We start from the raw sequence: 16,527 nt of genomic DNA, 5'->3' as shown, positions 1-16,527 counted from the left end.
TAAATAACCATAAAATAATTGTGAGAGGCTACATAAATATTAGGCATTAGTTTTACTAAGAGCCTTTAAATAGGATACATGAAAAGTTATCTCATCTCCCCTATAATTATTGACTACAGAATATAATAGGTCTCCCTAATATATAAAAATTACAAGCCTTTAGTTAAAGTAATTTAAGGATGGACCTACAGAAAACCTGTCAGCCACTTTTTACCTATGATTCAGTTTGGCTCCTTCATAAGGCTAATTTCTAAATACAACCTCAAGAGTAGAGAAGTGATACATTGAAAAAAAAAAACTAAGCTAATTTTAAATATTTTCAAAAGAGCTCACACTTGTTAATATTGTCACATTCCTAATTTATTTTTTTCCATGAACAATGGAAAAGAAAAGACAAAGAGGTGAAAAAAATAGATAGTACTTGCTGAATATAAGTTTAACCCTCATTTTATAATATGTGACTGACAGCAAAGGGAAAGGCTGACTTTGAAATGTGTCTTTCTTTTTCCTCAGTCTGTCTTCCCACAAAAGTGTACTTAATATTTACAGGTCATGAGAAAGAGAAGACTGATATTCAAAGAAAGAGAAATATATTTTCCCTCCATTTTCACTTAGCAAATGAAATGCAAAGCAAAAGCAAAATCTCCCAGGGCCTCTATATTTTTCTGAATTCTCCTGTCTACAAAGCATTTTGATCTGCCCCCAGTCGGGTTTTTTTTTTTTTTTTTTTTCCCCTTAGCTCCAATGACCACCTCCTCTGTATAAGGAAAAAAGCAGGGGAAAAAAAAAAAGCAAAACCTCTCTCCCTAAACATCTGAGACACAGGAAAACAGATTTTCAACTAAGGGAATAAAGCAAAAGCAAACAAAACCTTGTTTGTTTGTTTTTTTTTTTTTTTTCATAAAAGGATATGGTGTACAACTGGGTATGAATTCAGGGCGTCACCCATAGAAGAATCTTATGCCTATGAAGTCATCCCTAATTACAGAGTTTGACTAACAATACAGCAATTATGAAACCACTCCACTGGCTCATTTAACTATACATAAACCCTGAACACAAATCTTTACCGAGAAAGATGTTCCTACTACTACTGAAACTATTACTCAAATTCTGAAAGGTATTTGAGGAAGAGAGGAGGGGTGCCTGTTTTCATCTCCTAAGCCACTAACCTTAAGTAGCTCACTGAATAATCTACTTACTAGGGTATTGCCATTCAGTCCCATGTCAGGGTCAGGAAGAAGGGTGTGGACATCGGTCAGTAGAAAAACCAACTTTATCAACTTGACATTTTTTCTTCTTGAAATTGAAAGACAATTAAGGGGATAAAAATGGGATATGGCTTGGTGGTACACTGCTGGCCTAGTAAATATGAGGCCCTGGGTTCTATTTTAGCAATGAAACAAAAAAGTGGGATACTCGCCATAGACTTTATCCTAGCCACTAGTATTCTAGGTAAATAGTATTGGGAAAGAGAAGCTTGATTACTTAAATTAGAGATTGGGTAATACATACTGAAAGTTCAGATCATGAAGCAATAAAGGGTGAATGAAACATGGAAGAATACATTAGTTCACTATGAAGGGGGGGGAATAACTCAACAATGTAGCCGCCATTACGTGTGAACAATTCAAGAATGGGCAACAAAGAAGGGGTATGATTTGTTACCTTCTCTCATCCAAAACAGGTACTGCTTTTGCAACACCCACACTTCACATACCTACCTGTACCAACAGAAACTACTGTGCTGCCTCCTCTCAAGTTAGGTAGGTCAATAGCACTATTTCCAGGTTAGATGCGTCTGTAACATTCTGTAGGCTAAAGCTCACCTACCCTTAGTATAATTATTAAAGTTCTTAGTGTTATGTTTCTAATGACTCTTGAAGATTTCAACTTGAATGACTAGCACATTTATCCACTTCTTCATCTATATTCATCAAGCCTTCATTAAAGGCTAAATATGGAGCGAGCACTGTGTTGGGTGCTGTACATATAGCCAGTTAGGTATTTTAAAATATTTATTTTTTAGAAGTAGTTGGACACCATACCTTTATTTTGTTTATTTTTATGTAGTGCTGAGGACCGAACCCAGGGCCTCGCACGTGCTAGACAAGCGATCTACTGCTAAGCCACAACCCCAGCCCAAATTCCCTTTTCTGTGGAAAAGCTTACTCTATAGTAGGGGAAACAGATGCATAAACAAAGTTATCATATTAGTGCTATCAAAGTCATATATAACTGAGTGGTGGTTGCCAGGGAATGTTTTCTGAGAAGAAGAGTTTTGAACTTTATCTGAGAGCACAGGGAAGACTTTCTCAGATAGATATCACTGGTGTGAAGGTGTTCTAGGCACAGAAACAGAAACAGAAGATGGTATCTAGAGCTACAGAAAGATGGGGCGGCTGGGGTTTTGTGCCTAGGGTTAGTGGCAGGCATAATTACAGCAGGTCAGAATTCAACTCAGAAGTGAACAAGGGAAAAGAAAAGTCAGTGAGGAGGATTCAACTGAACTTAATGTCATATTATCTTCTTTTTAAAATGTTTGTTTATTGCAGTGCTGAGGCTGGAACCCAGGGCCCTGTGCATGCTGGGCAAGCACCCTATCACTAAGCTACACCCGCAGCCAACCCTCCCTCCTGCCAAATTGGGTCTCGCTTTCAACTTCCCCCTTTCAACTTCCCCATTTTCCTATGTCTCCAGCTGTGTAAATCTGAGACTGATTTGGCTATAAGGAACAAATGGAACCAAGGAACCAAGCCCTCTGGATTCTTCCTTTGCAAACTCTGGGATTCTTCCATCTTATTGTGTTATCACCTCAGGTCTAGTCGACTCCAAAAGCCTTTCCGCTGATCTGCCTTTAGTCCTGTCTCCCTCGAATATAATCTTTCCACTGCAAAGTTCCCAAAAATCAGATCTCATGATTGTTCCACACAAAAGGAAGCCCTAACTCTTTAGCAGTTTTTAGTATCCTAAATTTTCCTGAGTTGATACCTGCTTATCTTTCCAATGTCACCTCCCATTACATGGACTGCACCCTTGAATGCTACACTTGAAAGATACCCTATTCCCCAAATATACCACGCATTTCCCCACTTCCATTCCTCTTCCTCTGTGGATTCTCTTTAGTTGAATGTTCTTCACACCCTTCTATCTACTCTTCAAGAGCATCTTTCAAAAAAGTCTCTTCAGATTGACCCCATAGAGATAAGATTCCTCTATTCCCAGAATTTTCACAGAAGAGTATGTTTCCTTCCATTGTACAACCCTGGATTATCTCAGACCATTCCAATTTTAAACATCTTCTTTCACTGTCAGACCACATGTGCCATTTTAAAAGAAATTTGAAAGTACAGTCACAAGAATAGCACCTTAATACTCTTACACAAAGCTCTTTGATGGATGGGACCGTATCTCATTCATCCTCATACTTCCATCCCCTATCACAATGCCTGCACAGAGCAGGTAATAATAATTAATATGATAATATAAAAACATAAACTTGTAAGGTTGTTGGTTTTTTTGTTTGTTTTGCAGTGCCAGGGATCAAACTCAGGCCCTTGTAGATGCTAGTCAAGTGCTTTACCACTGAGCTACACTCTGTGGCTCACTTCTAAGTTTTTATTATAGCAGCTAACAGTAACAGATGACTTATTTGCTAACCATGCTAAACCCTTTATATGCTTTATGTACATTACTTCTCCAAAAAAATCCACAAGCCTGGTAATAATGTTATTCCTATTTTACAGAAGAGCAACAGGTTTAGACAATGAGTAACTTGGTCAACGTTACACAGTTAGAAAAAGCAGACCAGGTTTCAAATGCAGGCCTGACACCAAAGTCAGTACTCTTGAACCATTATCCTAGAGAGCCTCCTTAACAACTTATTGAATGAATTTACTTCCCCAACAAGACTCATTAGAGTAGAAATTCAAAACAGGCCCACTGGTGCTCTCCTGTAATTTCAGAACTCAGGAGGCTGAGGCAGGAGGATCACAAATTGGAGATCAGCTTGGGCAATTTAGAGAGACCCTATCTCAAAATTTAAAGGGGGCTGGGAGTATAGCTCAGTGGTAGAGCACCTCCCTAACATTTACGAGGCCCTGGGTTCAATCTGCAGTACCAGAGAGGGGAAGAGCGGGGAGAGTTAAAAAAAAAAAAAGGTGATAGGCTGGATATGTAGCTTAGTGGTAAAGTACCCCAAGTTCAATTCCTAGTACTACAAGACAAATAAATAGTGCATTCTCAATAATTACATTTTGAATTAAGAATGGCCCACAGTACTTACAACCATCTGATCATGCCAGTCTCCTTTCAGGAAGCTGTAATTGCTCATGCCTAAATTAATTGCCTAGTTTCTGCCTGATATTCCAAGTCTTCTAGAGTGTTCCCAACTAGTCACACCTAACCAGTTTTATATTTTCTTCAACAATACTCAGAAGAAGCTTTTAATCTTAAGTCTTGTTTACAACAGGTCCTGTTAAGTCCTTCAATGACACCTTTGGTTTCATCCTGCCCTCTTCCTCTTTTTTCTCTCCCACTTTATCTACTTGTCACACTTAAAATGCCCTCCTTTTAAATTTTCTTCTGTGCCAATCCAAATTTGACTCACTCTTCAAGGTTAGGCAGAAGCCTCCTCTTCTCCCAAAGCTGGTTTCCCAATGATTCCACCTCCCTCTGATCTTTCTCTTCAACTCCCACAGAATATAGAATCTTGCCATGAAATTTAGCAATTTAATTAAAGACTTCCTCCTGTAGTTATATAAGTAGAGGAGAGTCTAGCTGGGATGTCCATCATCCTCCTTGATTCATTTCATCTGCTTCCTCCACACAGATCCTCAGACTTGGACATAGAGAATAATCCTCCTCAATAAAAAGAACTATCCTTTCACTGACAGCACACAAATACTTGTCTAATTCCATGCTGAGTCTTATTTTAAGATTGTTTCTGAAAACAGAGTTTAAACTTTCTCTTGCATACTCCCCCCATGTTATGTTCAACATAACCAAACACACAAGGCCTGACTTTAAAAATATTTCAACCAATGTAATTCCCAGCATGCTCAAAATCCAGTAATCACAGAAATTATGATTGAAAAGCTAAGTCTGCAGGGCCCCATGACTTTATCACCTAAATTGTAATATGGAAGAAACAAGTTTCTGGAGTAGTTAAGTGGCTTTGCCCAAGACAGAGCTATGATGTAAAACTAAATGAATAAAATGTAAAACTAAAAGAATATATGGGAAAAGAAGTAATTAACTTCTCTTACCATAACAATAGAAGTGACAGTGTTTCCCAAAACTCTTAGCAAATGTGACCATATTGAGAAATAAGAATATTTGCCAGAGAATGTAGACAGGGACCTCTCTAGCTAATATAAATTTGTTTTCATTATTTAAAGGATAAAGGATTAACTTAAACATTAACTGAGAGCAAATACGAATTGTATGAAACATACAGAATATACACAATAGGTTCAACAAAGCCTATTCAGGGGTCTAAAAGTTGTTTCTTCAAACATTTGTATGGCTAGATGTAATGGCTCATGCCTAAAATCCCAGCAATTCATGAGGCTGTGGCAGGAGGATTGTAAGTTGGAGGCCAGCCTGGGCAATTTAGCAAAATTCTGTCTAAAAAAAAAAATAGGGATGGGGCTGGGGATGTAGCATGGTAGAAGACCCCTGGGTTCAATGCCCAGTACTACAAAACATACAAATATTGTTATAAAATTGGCCCTGACTGTAAAACAGTCCATGGTCTTTGAAAATAAGCACTCGGAGGTGGGGTGTACCCATTGGTAGAGTGCATACTTAGCCTCCACAAGGCCTTGAAAAAGAATAGAAAAAACAAAAGAAGGGCTGGGGTGGTGGCTCAGTGGTGGAACGTTTGCCTAACATGTGTGAGGCATTGGGTTCGATTCTCAGCATCACATAAATAAATAAAAAAATGGTCCATTGACAACTTAAACAATTAAAAAAAAATTGAAGCAAAGCACTAAGAAAAAGAAAAGCAGCACACAAATGCTTCCCTTCTCTGTGGCACATTCATTCCTATATATGATGAGCTTCTGTGTCATTATATTTAACATTGCTTAATTTCATCCTCTTGAATGCTAAGTACTATGAACAACCATTCCCAATGTATCAGTGCTAATAACTTAGTCTTAATATAAACATAACCAAACACTCAAGTATCTATGTAGTTTACTTTTCATTTTAGGATTCTTTTTCCTCACAGAATTTTTCTCAAGGAGCAAAGAAAGAGGCTTGGAGTTTCATTTACTTCCTTTTAGAAAACTTACATGGACTCTTGGTAGAGCAGTAAAGTGGACAGAAGAAATGGTGAAGAATTTTACAGCTCACTAATTCTAGCACATTAACATTATTAAAAATTACTTGTTGTTAACACAGAGGACAAACTTCTATGAAAGCAATATCAAACACATAAACAGCAAACTTTGCTCAGCAAAGTTATTTTTCATGCTTAGATCTTTTAGTAATTTTATTTTACATACACTGCCAGCCCTTAATAGTTTTTTTTTTTTTTTTTTTGAGCCAGGGTCTCACTAAGTTTCCAAGTTGGCCTCATACTTGTGATCCTCCTACTTCATCCGCCTGCTGGGCCTACCAAGTAGTTGGGATTACAGGCATGCACCAATACACCCATCTACTCTACCATTAAATGTCAAGAAGAGTGTTCTCTCCTGCATGTGTGCTGCCTCACAGCCCCCTGAAAATGCACAAGAGATCTATAAAGATTTTTTTAGATCAAGGATTGAACCCAGGGGTGATTAACCACTGAGCCACATGCCCAGTCCCCTTTTTATGTTTTATTTTGAGGCAGGGCCTTGTTAAATTGCTCAGGGCCTCACTCCAGTAGCTGAGGATGGCTTTGAACTTGCCTCTTGCCTCAGCCTCCTGAGCTTCTGGGATCACAGGTGTGCACCACTGCACCTGTCCCTATAAAGGTTTTTTTTTTTTTTTTTTTTTTTTGGAAGGACCAAGGAGCAGAGATGATTCTTATGTGTGAAGTCATGCACAGAGTTATAGCTTAATATAATATTTTTAATATCTTTGTTCTCTTCCTATTTCTATAATATACAAAACCAATTAAAAAATCTCAAGTTTCCTGCTTGTATTATTTTAAAGGAAATACATCATAGAATCATAGTTTTTGCTAACCAATATCTGCTCTTCCCCATGCTGCTGTAGCCTCTTTCAGTGTGATGACCATCTACTTCTGTCTCCTCCAGTTGTCTGTGAGCTCCTTGAAAGCAGGGATGATATCTGACTTGATTCTGTATCTTGGTTTACAATACTGGTAGAATATTGGTAGAATAAATAAATTTTGATGGGGGTGAGTAGGGCAGGTGAGCAGACCCACACATCAAGCAGGCTATCTAGTTATCTCATGTGTTTTTTGTTTGTTTGTTTTTTGGTACTGGGGATTGAACTCAGGGGCACTTGACCACTGAGCCACATCCCCAGCCCTATTCTGTATTTTATTTAGAGACAGGGTCTCACCAAGTTGCTTAGTCCCTAGCTTTTGCTGAGTCTGGCTTTGAACCTGTGATCTTCCTGTCTCAGCCTCCCGAGACTTGTGATCCCATGCCTGGCTTCTTATATGGTTTTTAAAATGCATAGTCTTTTTTTTTTTTAAAGACTGCAGAGTGAAAGCTAGGGCTCTGCTGAGTGTAGCCTGCTGGAATGTGGAGCAGATCATTTCACCTTGGTTCATAGCAAGAGTGTTTTCAAGCTTCTAGAGGTGCTAATGAAACCATGATCCCTAGTGGTCACACATTCCATGAGAAGGGCTCAGCCGGCACATTCCCCCAAGCGAATTTTGCACCAGAGACTGGTATGGTTTGGGTCTTCAGCTAATCATGTTGCTCCTGAGTGCTTCTGCCTCAGCTAGGTGTCACACCAGGGAGCCCTTACAAAGCAGTAACTTCTATCCTTAAATTCATTTGTTTTAATCTGACCAGATCCAAATCTGTGACTTTCTTTTTTTTTTTTTTTTTTTTTTTTTTAATTTTTTATTGTGGGTTGTTCAAAACATTACAAATTTCTTGACATATCATATTCCACACTTTGATTCAAGTGGGTTATGAACTCCCACCTTCACCCCATACACAGATTGCAGAATCACATCAGTTACACATCCATTGATTTACAAATTGCCATACTAGTGTCTGTTGTGCTCCGCTGCCTTTCCCATCCTCCACCCTCCCCCCTCCCCACCTCTCCCCTCCCCTCCCCTCCTCTCTCTCTACCCCCTCCACTGTATAACCCTGAGGGTCTCCTTCCATTACCATGTAAAATGCATAGTCTTGAGGGCTGGGGTCATAGCTCAGTGGTACAGCACTTGCCTAGCATGTTTGAGGCACTGGGTTCAATCCTTAGTACCACATGAAAATAATGTCTATCTACAGCTAAAAAATTTATTTTAAAATATGCATACTAGGCTTGACCTGGGCATAGTGATGCATGTCTGTAATTCTAGTAACTTAGGAGACTGAGACAGGAGGATCTGTAGTTTCGAGGTCAGCTTTAGCAACTTAGCAAGACAGGTCTCAAATTAAAACAAAACAAAACAAAACAAAAAAACCTTTAAAAATGGCTGGGTGTGGTGGCACATGTCTGTAATTCCAGTGGCTTGGGAGGCTGAGGCAGGAGGATCACAAGTTCAAAGCCAGCCTCAGCAATTTAGCAAGCGCCTAAGCAACTTAGTGAGACCCTGTCTCAAAATAAACAATAAAAAGATCTTGGGATGTGGCTCAGTGGTTAAGTACCCATGGGTTTAATCCCTGGTACCAAAGGAAAAAATATCATCAAGACATAATAATGTTCTCACATTCTTCACATGCAATTGGCCTGTTATCATGCCTTATCTATCTACTCTTGTTTAATACTTCAAAACACTACAAAACTCTTTAAGATGTTTATAACCTGTACTTTGAATTTAGCTGAAAGTCAAACAAAGATCTGTTTAGAAACAATTTTTCCTGGGGCTAGGGATACACTCTGTAGCAGAGCACTTGCCTAGCATGTGCTAGGCCCTAGGTTCAATCCCAGCACTACAATAAACAAACAAAAAAAAATAAACAAAGCAACAACTTTTTGCAGACATGGAGTGCATTTCACTTTTACTATATTGTACTTCATGCACCGATCATGTTTTGATGGGCTTTCAATTTATAGACAAAGTTAATACAAATAAATATGAATTGCTCCAAGTTAAAGCTGTGCTTAAGTTTTGTATTATGAACACTTTCAATAGATAATAATAAGAGAAAAAAGTACCCATTAATATACCACAGGTTCTTACCTTTATTCTACCTTTATCCACAACTGCTTCATTTAATCTGTCTTCCTGTCCTCTCTCCTTTTTTTTCCTCCTTCCTTCTCTGAATTATTTTAAAGTAAACCCCATATGTGCCATGATTTCACCCCTATATAGCTACAAAGAAATGAATTCAATTTTCTGGATGTACCTCTATTCTATCCTAGAATCAGGTATAAGCTAGATTCTAATTGATCTTTTTTTTTTTCGGTACTAATACATATGAGTCACTCAAACCCCAAAGGGTGCCCAGTCCTGTGTCATTTCCTGGAGTAGTATCAAATAATTCCATTTTAAGTAAAAGTTTCCTTTCCTCTTCAATGACTATTTAAAACAAGTTGATAAATAACTTTCCCATTAATAGAAACATTTAATTTTACTTCAATTGAAGGCATTCTTTAAGTGCTTGCCAGGTAAGAATTTTGTAGATATTGAATGCAAGTCTTAATAATGGTCTAAATATATCAAACTCAAAGATGTAATAGAGAGATACCTTTCCTTCTCCTATCTTTACCAAGCTAAAGCTCATATTAAATCTTTGGATTGAAATGGGGCACACGTCTTTTAATATTTTTATTGTTATAAATGGACACAATACCTTTATTTTATTTACTTTTTTATGTGGTGCTCAGAATTGAACCCAGTGCCTCACACATGCTAGGTAAGTGCTCTACCACTGAGCCACAACCCTAGACTGGGAACACCCCCTTTAAAAGCTTTAATCTCTTTCATATTTCCCAAATACATTTTTATGCTGTCCAAAATAAATCTGAATAGATTATGGAAAAATAAATCTGCTAATGAAATTAATTAACCTTCACATCTGAGAAATATATCCAGTTTTCTTTCTAGTGAAAATTAACTGAGCTTGAGTGAGGCTCAGGGCAATCTTAGGGAGGTGTATATGTGTGTGTATATGCACACACAAGATTATTTAGTGTGCTGCAACTCAAAACAAAAATATCATAAAATGTTATGACTTACAACTCAGAAATCACCATACACAGTTTCAGCTCCTACTTCCAGCTAAGCAGAAAGCTTATCTATTCAACACTGAAAGTGCCTCCTGCAGTGTCATACCCTCTCAAATACAGTATTTAACTGAAAAAACTAGATTTTTATGTTTCAGATTTCACTTTTTACTTCATATAGGTATATTAATTGCAACCAATCTGAGAAATGACGCTTAACTCAGAGTTGGGATTTACTATGTAACTAGCTACCCTGCCCTTTTGCCAGAAATTTTGAGAAATAAAACTTAAAACAATTATTTACTCTATCTGATGGTAAACCCTGGTAAATCTATGGACACTGGAAATCACTACCAGGGTATAGTAATACCACCTAAATTTCATCACCGGCGACTTTTGTGTATTTTGTACTTCATAAACATAAGAATTGTTCGACATAAGTCATTTTGTAAGAGTAAAATATTAATCTAATCATAACATGTTCTATCATGACAGACACCTCAAATTCTATTTCACAGAATTTGGAAAAACCATTTAACAAGGATCAAAGGCATTTGAAATCCTGCCTCCTCCCTGCTTCCTCCCCAAAACACAGATAATAATTTCTATCCTTTAAGATGGGTATTTAACTTCATTAATATGGCTATATAACTAGGGAGTTCAAAATCAATTTTTTTTAAAATTTTTTTTTAATATTTATTTATTTTTAGTTATCGGCGGACATAACATCTTTGTTTGTATGTGGTGCTGAGGATCGAACCCGGGCCGCACACATGCCAGGCGAGCGCGCTACCGCTTGAGCCACATCCCCAGCCCTCAAAATCAATTTTTTGAACATACAAAGTCACTAGAATATTCCCAAACTAAAGGAAAAAACAGAATATACACAGAACAGGTCAGATTCCAAACTTCAAAAACTCAAAATAAATTTGACTTGAGCAAATATTATTTAGAAAATGATTCCAAATGTTCACCAAATAATAGGAATTTTAAGCCTTTTTTAGAAGTAAATTTCTGATTGAATATTTAGTAATATAAAAGTTAGAGCCTAACAAAATAATATTAAAATAGTTACCCTTTTGCGACGAGAGCAAACCTGTTTCCTTTCTCGCTGCACTAATAGAACGAACCTTCTCCCACGCCCAGAACTGGCAATCTGGAAGCCCAACATTCTTCTTACAATTGCATCTTTAGAGAGCAAGTCACAACACTTCCTGCTAGCAAAGGAGAACACCCTGACAAAAGAATGATACAATACATATGAATCCCCTTCCTGTGGGCCTTGAGATCCTTTGCCATGGATTTAATAAATTCTAACTTAATCACGACACTAGGAGAAAAGTTTATTTTTTCATTTCAGCTCCACTTTTAAAACCATACAAGGACCCAAGGGAATTTTAAGTTGGTTCAGGTCAAATAGCTACAACCCATATACCTATTTAGAGTTTGAACAGTAGCCAAGTAACCTGCTTATTTTAGAACGCATGGAACAGCTTCTCCCTAGTGCCCAAGTCACTCAACCATAGTCAAGTACATTACTTAGAAAGGCAAGTTAACTGTCTCAGACCATTTATATTCTCCATGATTCATTTTGATCTACATATAACATTTACACTCCATATTCTGGTTGTTGAAGAATTTATTTAAAATTATGTATATTTTGGTTTTTATTGAAAATATAAGCTCCTGAAGGAACTACATTTTTTCTGACAAAAATTTTTTCATAGCACATAGGAGTAAGCCAATATTCTCTGAACTGGGTAATTTTCTATTGAGAAGCAGGACTACAAAGTAAAGAGCTCTGGAGCTGGATTGGGTTCAAATCCTGGTTCCACAATTTACTACCTGTTGTGTCCTTGGGCAAGTTGCTTAAACTCTTCTGCCTCATTTTCTCATTCAGGATAATGACAATAATAACTATTTCAGGCAGTGGATGTAGCTCAGTGGTAGACCACTTGACCAGCAGGCATGAGGCCCTGGGTTCTATCCTCAGCACAACAATATCAATCAACCAATCAATACCAATTCATTTTTTTTTTAAAGAGAGAGAGAGAGAGAGAGAGAGAGAGAGAGAGAGTTAGTTTTAATATTTATTTTTTTAGTTTTTGGCGGACACAACATCTTTGGTTGTATGTGGTGCTGAGGATCGAACCCGGGACGCACGCATGCCAGGCGAGCGCGCTACCGCTTGAGCCACATCCCCAGCCCAATACCAATTCATTTAATAGTAACTAACGTTATTGTTGAGAGGCTTAAATTATTTAATATATGCCATAAATTTAGATTATAGCCTGGCACATGGTAAGTACATGATATGATAACTGCTCTTATTAAAATTTGCTTTTAAACTGTCTAGCAATCTGATCAGTGAATTGCTAAATTAAGCAACTGGTTAGTTGTGAACACCCTTTATGGAAGTGAAGAAAAAAAAATCAATGGGAGTACTGGACTAGGCTCAGGACACCATTTCTATACACTGACACAGGACAAGTTAAAATTTTGAGAGGAAATGTGGCACAACAGAAACATTGAGGTCTTAGCTATTTGACAAACTTCAAGTCTCTGTGACCTGGAACAAATTTCGTAGCCTCTCTGAGCCCCATGTTCTTTAGCAATAGAAGTTTGTTTGTTTGATTTTAGTACTGGGGATTGAACCTAGCGGCACTTTGCATTAAGCTACATCCCCAGCCCCCTCCTTTTAAATATTTTTTTTAAAAATCTGCTTATTTATTTATTTTTAAAAATATGTGGGGTTTTTTTTAGATGTTGATGGACCTTTATTTTATTCATTTATTTATATGCGGTGCCGAGACTCGGAATCCAGTGCCTCACACATGCTAAGAAAGTGCTCTACCCACTGAGCCACAGCCCAGACCCTATTTTGCTTATTTATATGTGGTGCTGGGAATTGAACACAATGCCTCACACATATGAGGCAAGCGCTCTACCGCTGAGCTACAACCCCAGTCCCCCCAGTGTTTTGTTATTTTTTATCTAGAGACAGGGTCTCGCTAAGTTGCCCAGGTTGGCCTCAAACTTGTGATCCTCCTGCCTTAACTTCTCAAGCTTCTGGGATTATAGGCATGTACTACCACACCTGGCAACAATGGAGCTAATTCCACATAACTTCAGAAGGCTGCCATGATGATCAAAAAGAAGATATATGTACATGAGAGCATCTGGGTCCAGGAAGGTGCTCAGTAAGTGGCCGATATTATTATAATCTGTCTGGAGTAAAGCATAATACTACAATCTACTCTGTCTACCTCTGCAAATGGAAAAAGTGAGATAATAGATACTCAGTCTTTTATAAAATATAAAACAAGGTAATGCATCTTATTTATGATATACTGGCTTCTTGGCATATGGAGTCGAGTCACAGTTCATTCACATGTGAAAAGAAGCCCTCACTGGACAGTCTCCATTATGAAGCAGGCGGTGTTCTCCTGTCCTCATCACTAACCACCACCAGCAGACCCTGGATTACATCTCGTCTCCTTAATGGAAGTACTTTAATTTATTGCACCAAACAGTAAAACCGCATGAAATATCAAAAAGCAACACAATCCAGAACAGAAGGAACATAGCAGCAGGAGCCAGAGGACATGTTTTTCCATCTGTCTTTATTGCTGACTCACTATGTGAATGAAGCCTCTTCAACTTTCTGAATTTCTTCATGTGTACAATAAGCATAGCACTGTCTGCCTGCAGCCATGGTAGAGTATAGGAAGTAGTAAGGAGCTACCAAGCACTTTGAGCTAACTGGAAGATTATATATGTATGCATTAGCATGCATTTTGCAGGCAGAGAAAATTGGGACATAAGCAACTGCCTTAGGTAAAAAGACAGTATCAATGTTAGACCAGAAATGTTGGGTTTTTCCCAGCCTTACCTTTTCTTCAGCCACACCTGTCACCTCAAGCCACTTAGATGGCTTTGTCTCAAGTGCTATTTAACTACCTTTTTCAGAGATGTAGCATTACCATTGAAGAAATTAACATTTTTAAACATAAAAATATTCTGAGAAGAAAACTTTCTCGTTTTCATGCACAAGTTTTAGAGGTCCTTACACTAGGGCTACTTAAAAATGTTTTAAACTTCCCCATTCTTGTTCATCTGGAACATATATACTTTCCAAACTCATAAGGTTCCCCCTGCCACCACCCCCCACCCCAGCAGTACTGGGGATTGAAACTAGGGGCACTTTACCACTGAGCTACATTCCCCAGTCCTTTTAATTTAATTTTATTTTGAGACAGGGTCTTGCTTAGTTGCCCAGGCTGGCCTCCAATCTGCCATCCTACTGCCTCAGCTTTCCAAGTAGCTGGAGTTATAGGTATGTGCCACTACTCCTGGCTAGAGGCTAATCTTTGATCAGAGTAAAATCTACCAACTTCAAGTCACTGATTTCAAAGTCTATTTACCATGACAGAATTGTTTTCAACTACATAATATTGTAGTCAATGTTACAGGAATAGATACTCCCTTTGAATTGACTTGGGAGTATAGCTCAGTGGTACAGTATTTGTCTAGCAGGTATGCAGCTCTGGGTACATCCCCAGCACCACAAAAGGGAAAACAAGGCACAGTTTTAAAAACTTAGTAAATTTTGGGGAGGGCATTTCCTAAAGGACAGTTCTGCCACATCAACTGTGTGACCAGTTTTAATCTATGGCTCATTTTGTAAAAGTCTATCTCATTCACCATCTGAGGTGTGTGTGGGTGTGCAGAGAGTAGAGGGGGGTGTGTTTGTGTATGTCTATTGTGTGTGACTTCGTGTGTTATAGAATCTGTTTTTACTACTGGTAAGGAAAATTGGCTTGGGAATAGAAGATGGTGGCAAGGATTGTGTAATAAGTTTTACGTTTTTACAAGCAGGCCACAGAATGAAAACAACTTTTACGTTGCATTCCAAATTCATCATAATGAATACTAAGGAAAGCTAATGGAAACCAAGCTCTAACAGCTGTGACAAACAAAACCGTGAAGTTCACACACACCTATGGGCATATGCACCCCTCGGACTGGAAAGAGACACACCCAAAACAGGAGCAGGAGACTTGCAATATGCAGTTAGAAGAGGAAACACAGACATAGTATTTTTAAGGTCTCCTTCAAACTTTCATCCAAACGTCATGCTCTCCACCACACCCAGCACTAGGTATGCTCTTTCCGTGTGTGACATGTACACTGGAGGCCTCTCCCAGTGTGTTTAATGACACACCACAACATCATCTATTTTCCTTTCATGGAACAGGATTTTCCTATCTTTGTCACTTAAAAAGCAAAGCAGACTAATAAGTAACACAGTGAGTGAAACATCAAAGCAGAGAGATCTAACATACAAAGCAGGAGCCAAATTAACATGCTGGAAATTGCTACTGTAATTTTGATCCATATTGGAAAGTTTAAGAAATTTATACTAGAACCAATATTAAGTATACAAACGTCCTGTTGCACAGATGTATCAATTTGAACAATCAAGTGGATCTGGTTTCTGTAAACATTTTTTTTTTTCCCCCCAGTGCTAAGCAATGAACCCAGGGCTTTGTGCATGTCCTTAGGCAAGTGCTTTAACCTGAGCTACACCTGAGCCCCAGTAATCTTTTTTTTTTCACATTTGGGGAGAAAAATAAGTCACAAAAATATCTTAATTTCAATATTCTGAAGGACATCCCCCAGATACTGAGTATTTATTAGCTCTTTGTGTAATAAAGTAATCAAATGTTGAAAATCAAATAGGATTATTATTGTATATTGAATGATCTACTTTGTCCTAATGCATTAAAAACAAAAGTTTGAAATAAAGACAATTTTAATTATGAATTTTTAAAACTTGTTAACACATGGGGCAGGGACTGATTTAAAAGACATCTGGGGGGGCTGGGGTTGTGGCTCAGCAGTAGAGCACTAGCCTAGCACGTGCGAGGCACTGGGTTCGATCCTCAGCACCACATTTAAAAAAATAAATAAAATAAAGGTATTGTGTCCAACTACAACTAAAAAAATATTTAAAAAAAGACATCTGGGGCTGGAGATATAGCTCAGTGGTACAGTACTTGCCTAGCATGAGTGAAACCCCCATTTAGACCCCCAGCACCGCTAAACAAATAAATAACATGATAAATGACATCTGTGTTTTGTTCACAGTTAATAAAAACATACAAAGACATAAGGGATATATGCTCTACACCTTTCTATCCTGAGGATCTCTCA

General features: G+C 38.0%; 1 protein-coding gene across 3 annotated transcripts in view; it reads right to left on the bottom strand.

Annotated features, from left to right (window-relative positions):
* The window catches only part of Pls3 (plastin 3), a 92,178-nt gene that overhangs the window by 44,175 nt on the left and 31,476 nt on the right, over window positions 1-16,527 (bottom strand). The window contains exon 1 of one of the 3 annotated variants that reach the window (XM_058571665.1): window positions 11,387-11,516. The exons of the other annotated variants lie outside the window; for them this stretch is intronic. The gene's annotated coding sequence lies outside the window, so the exon portion shown is untranslated. Of the gene's footprint in view, window positions 1-11,386; window positions 11,517-16,527 lie in introns of those variants that run through there. 3 annotated transcript variants of the gene reach the window in all.

The sequence above is a fragment of the Marmota monax genome, unplaced genomic scaffold (genome assembly GCF_021218885.2).
Source record: "Marmota monax isolate L192 unplaced genomic scaffold, Marmota_monax_Labrador192_F-V1.1 WCK01_AAM20220418_F8-fsc00050, whole genome shotgun sequence".
In the NCBI taxonomy this organism is placed as follows: domain Eukaryota; kingdom Metazoa; phylum Chordata; class Mammalia; order Rodentia; family Sciuridae; genus Marmota; species Marmota monax.
Note: the sequence above shows the minus strand (reverse complement) of the source record. Positions and strands in the feature narration are given on the sequence as shown.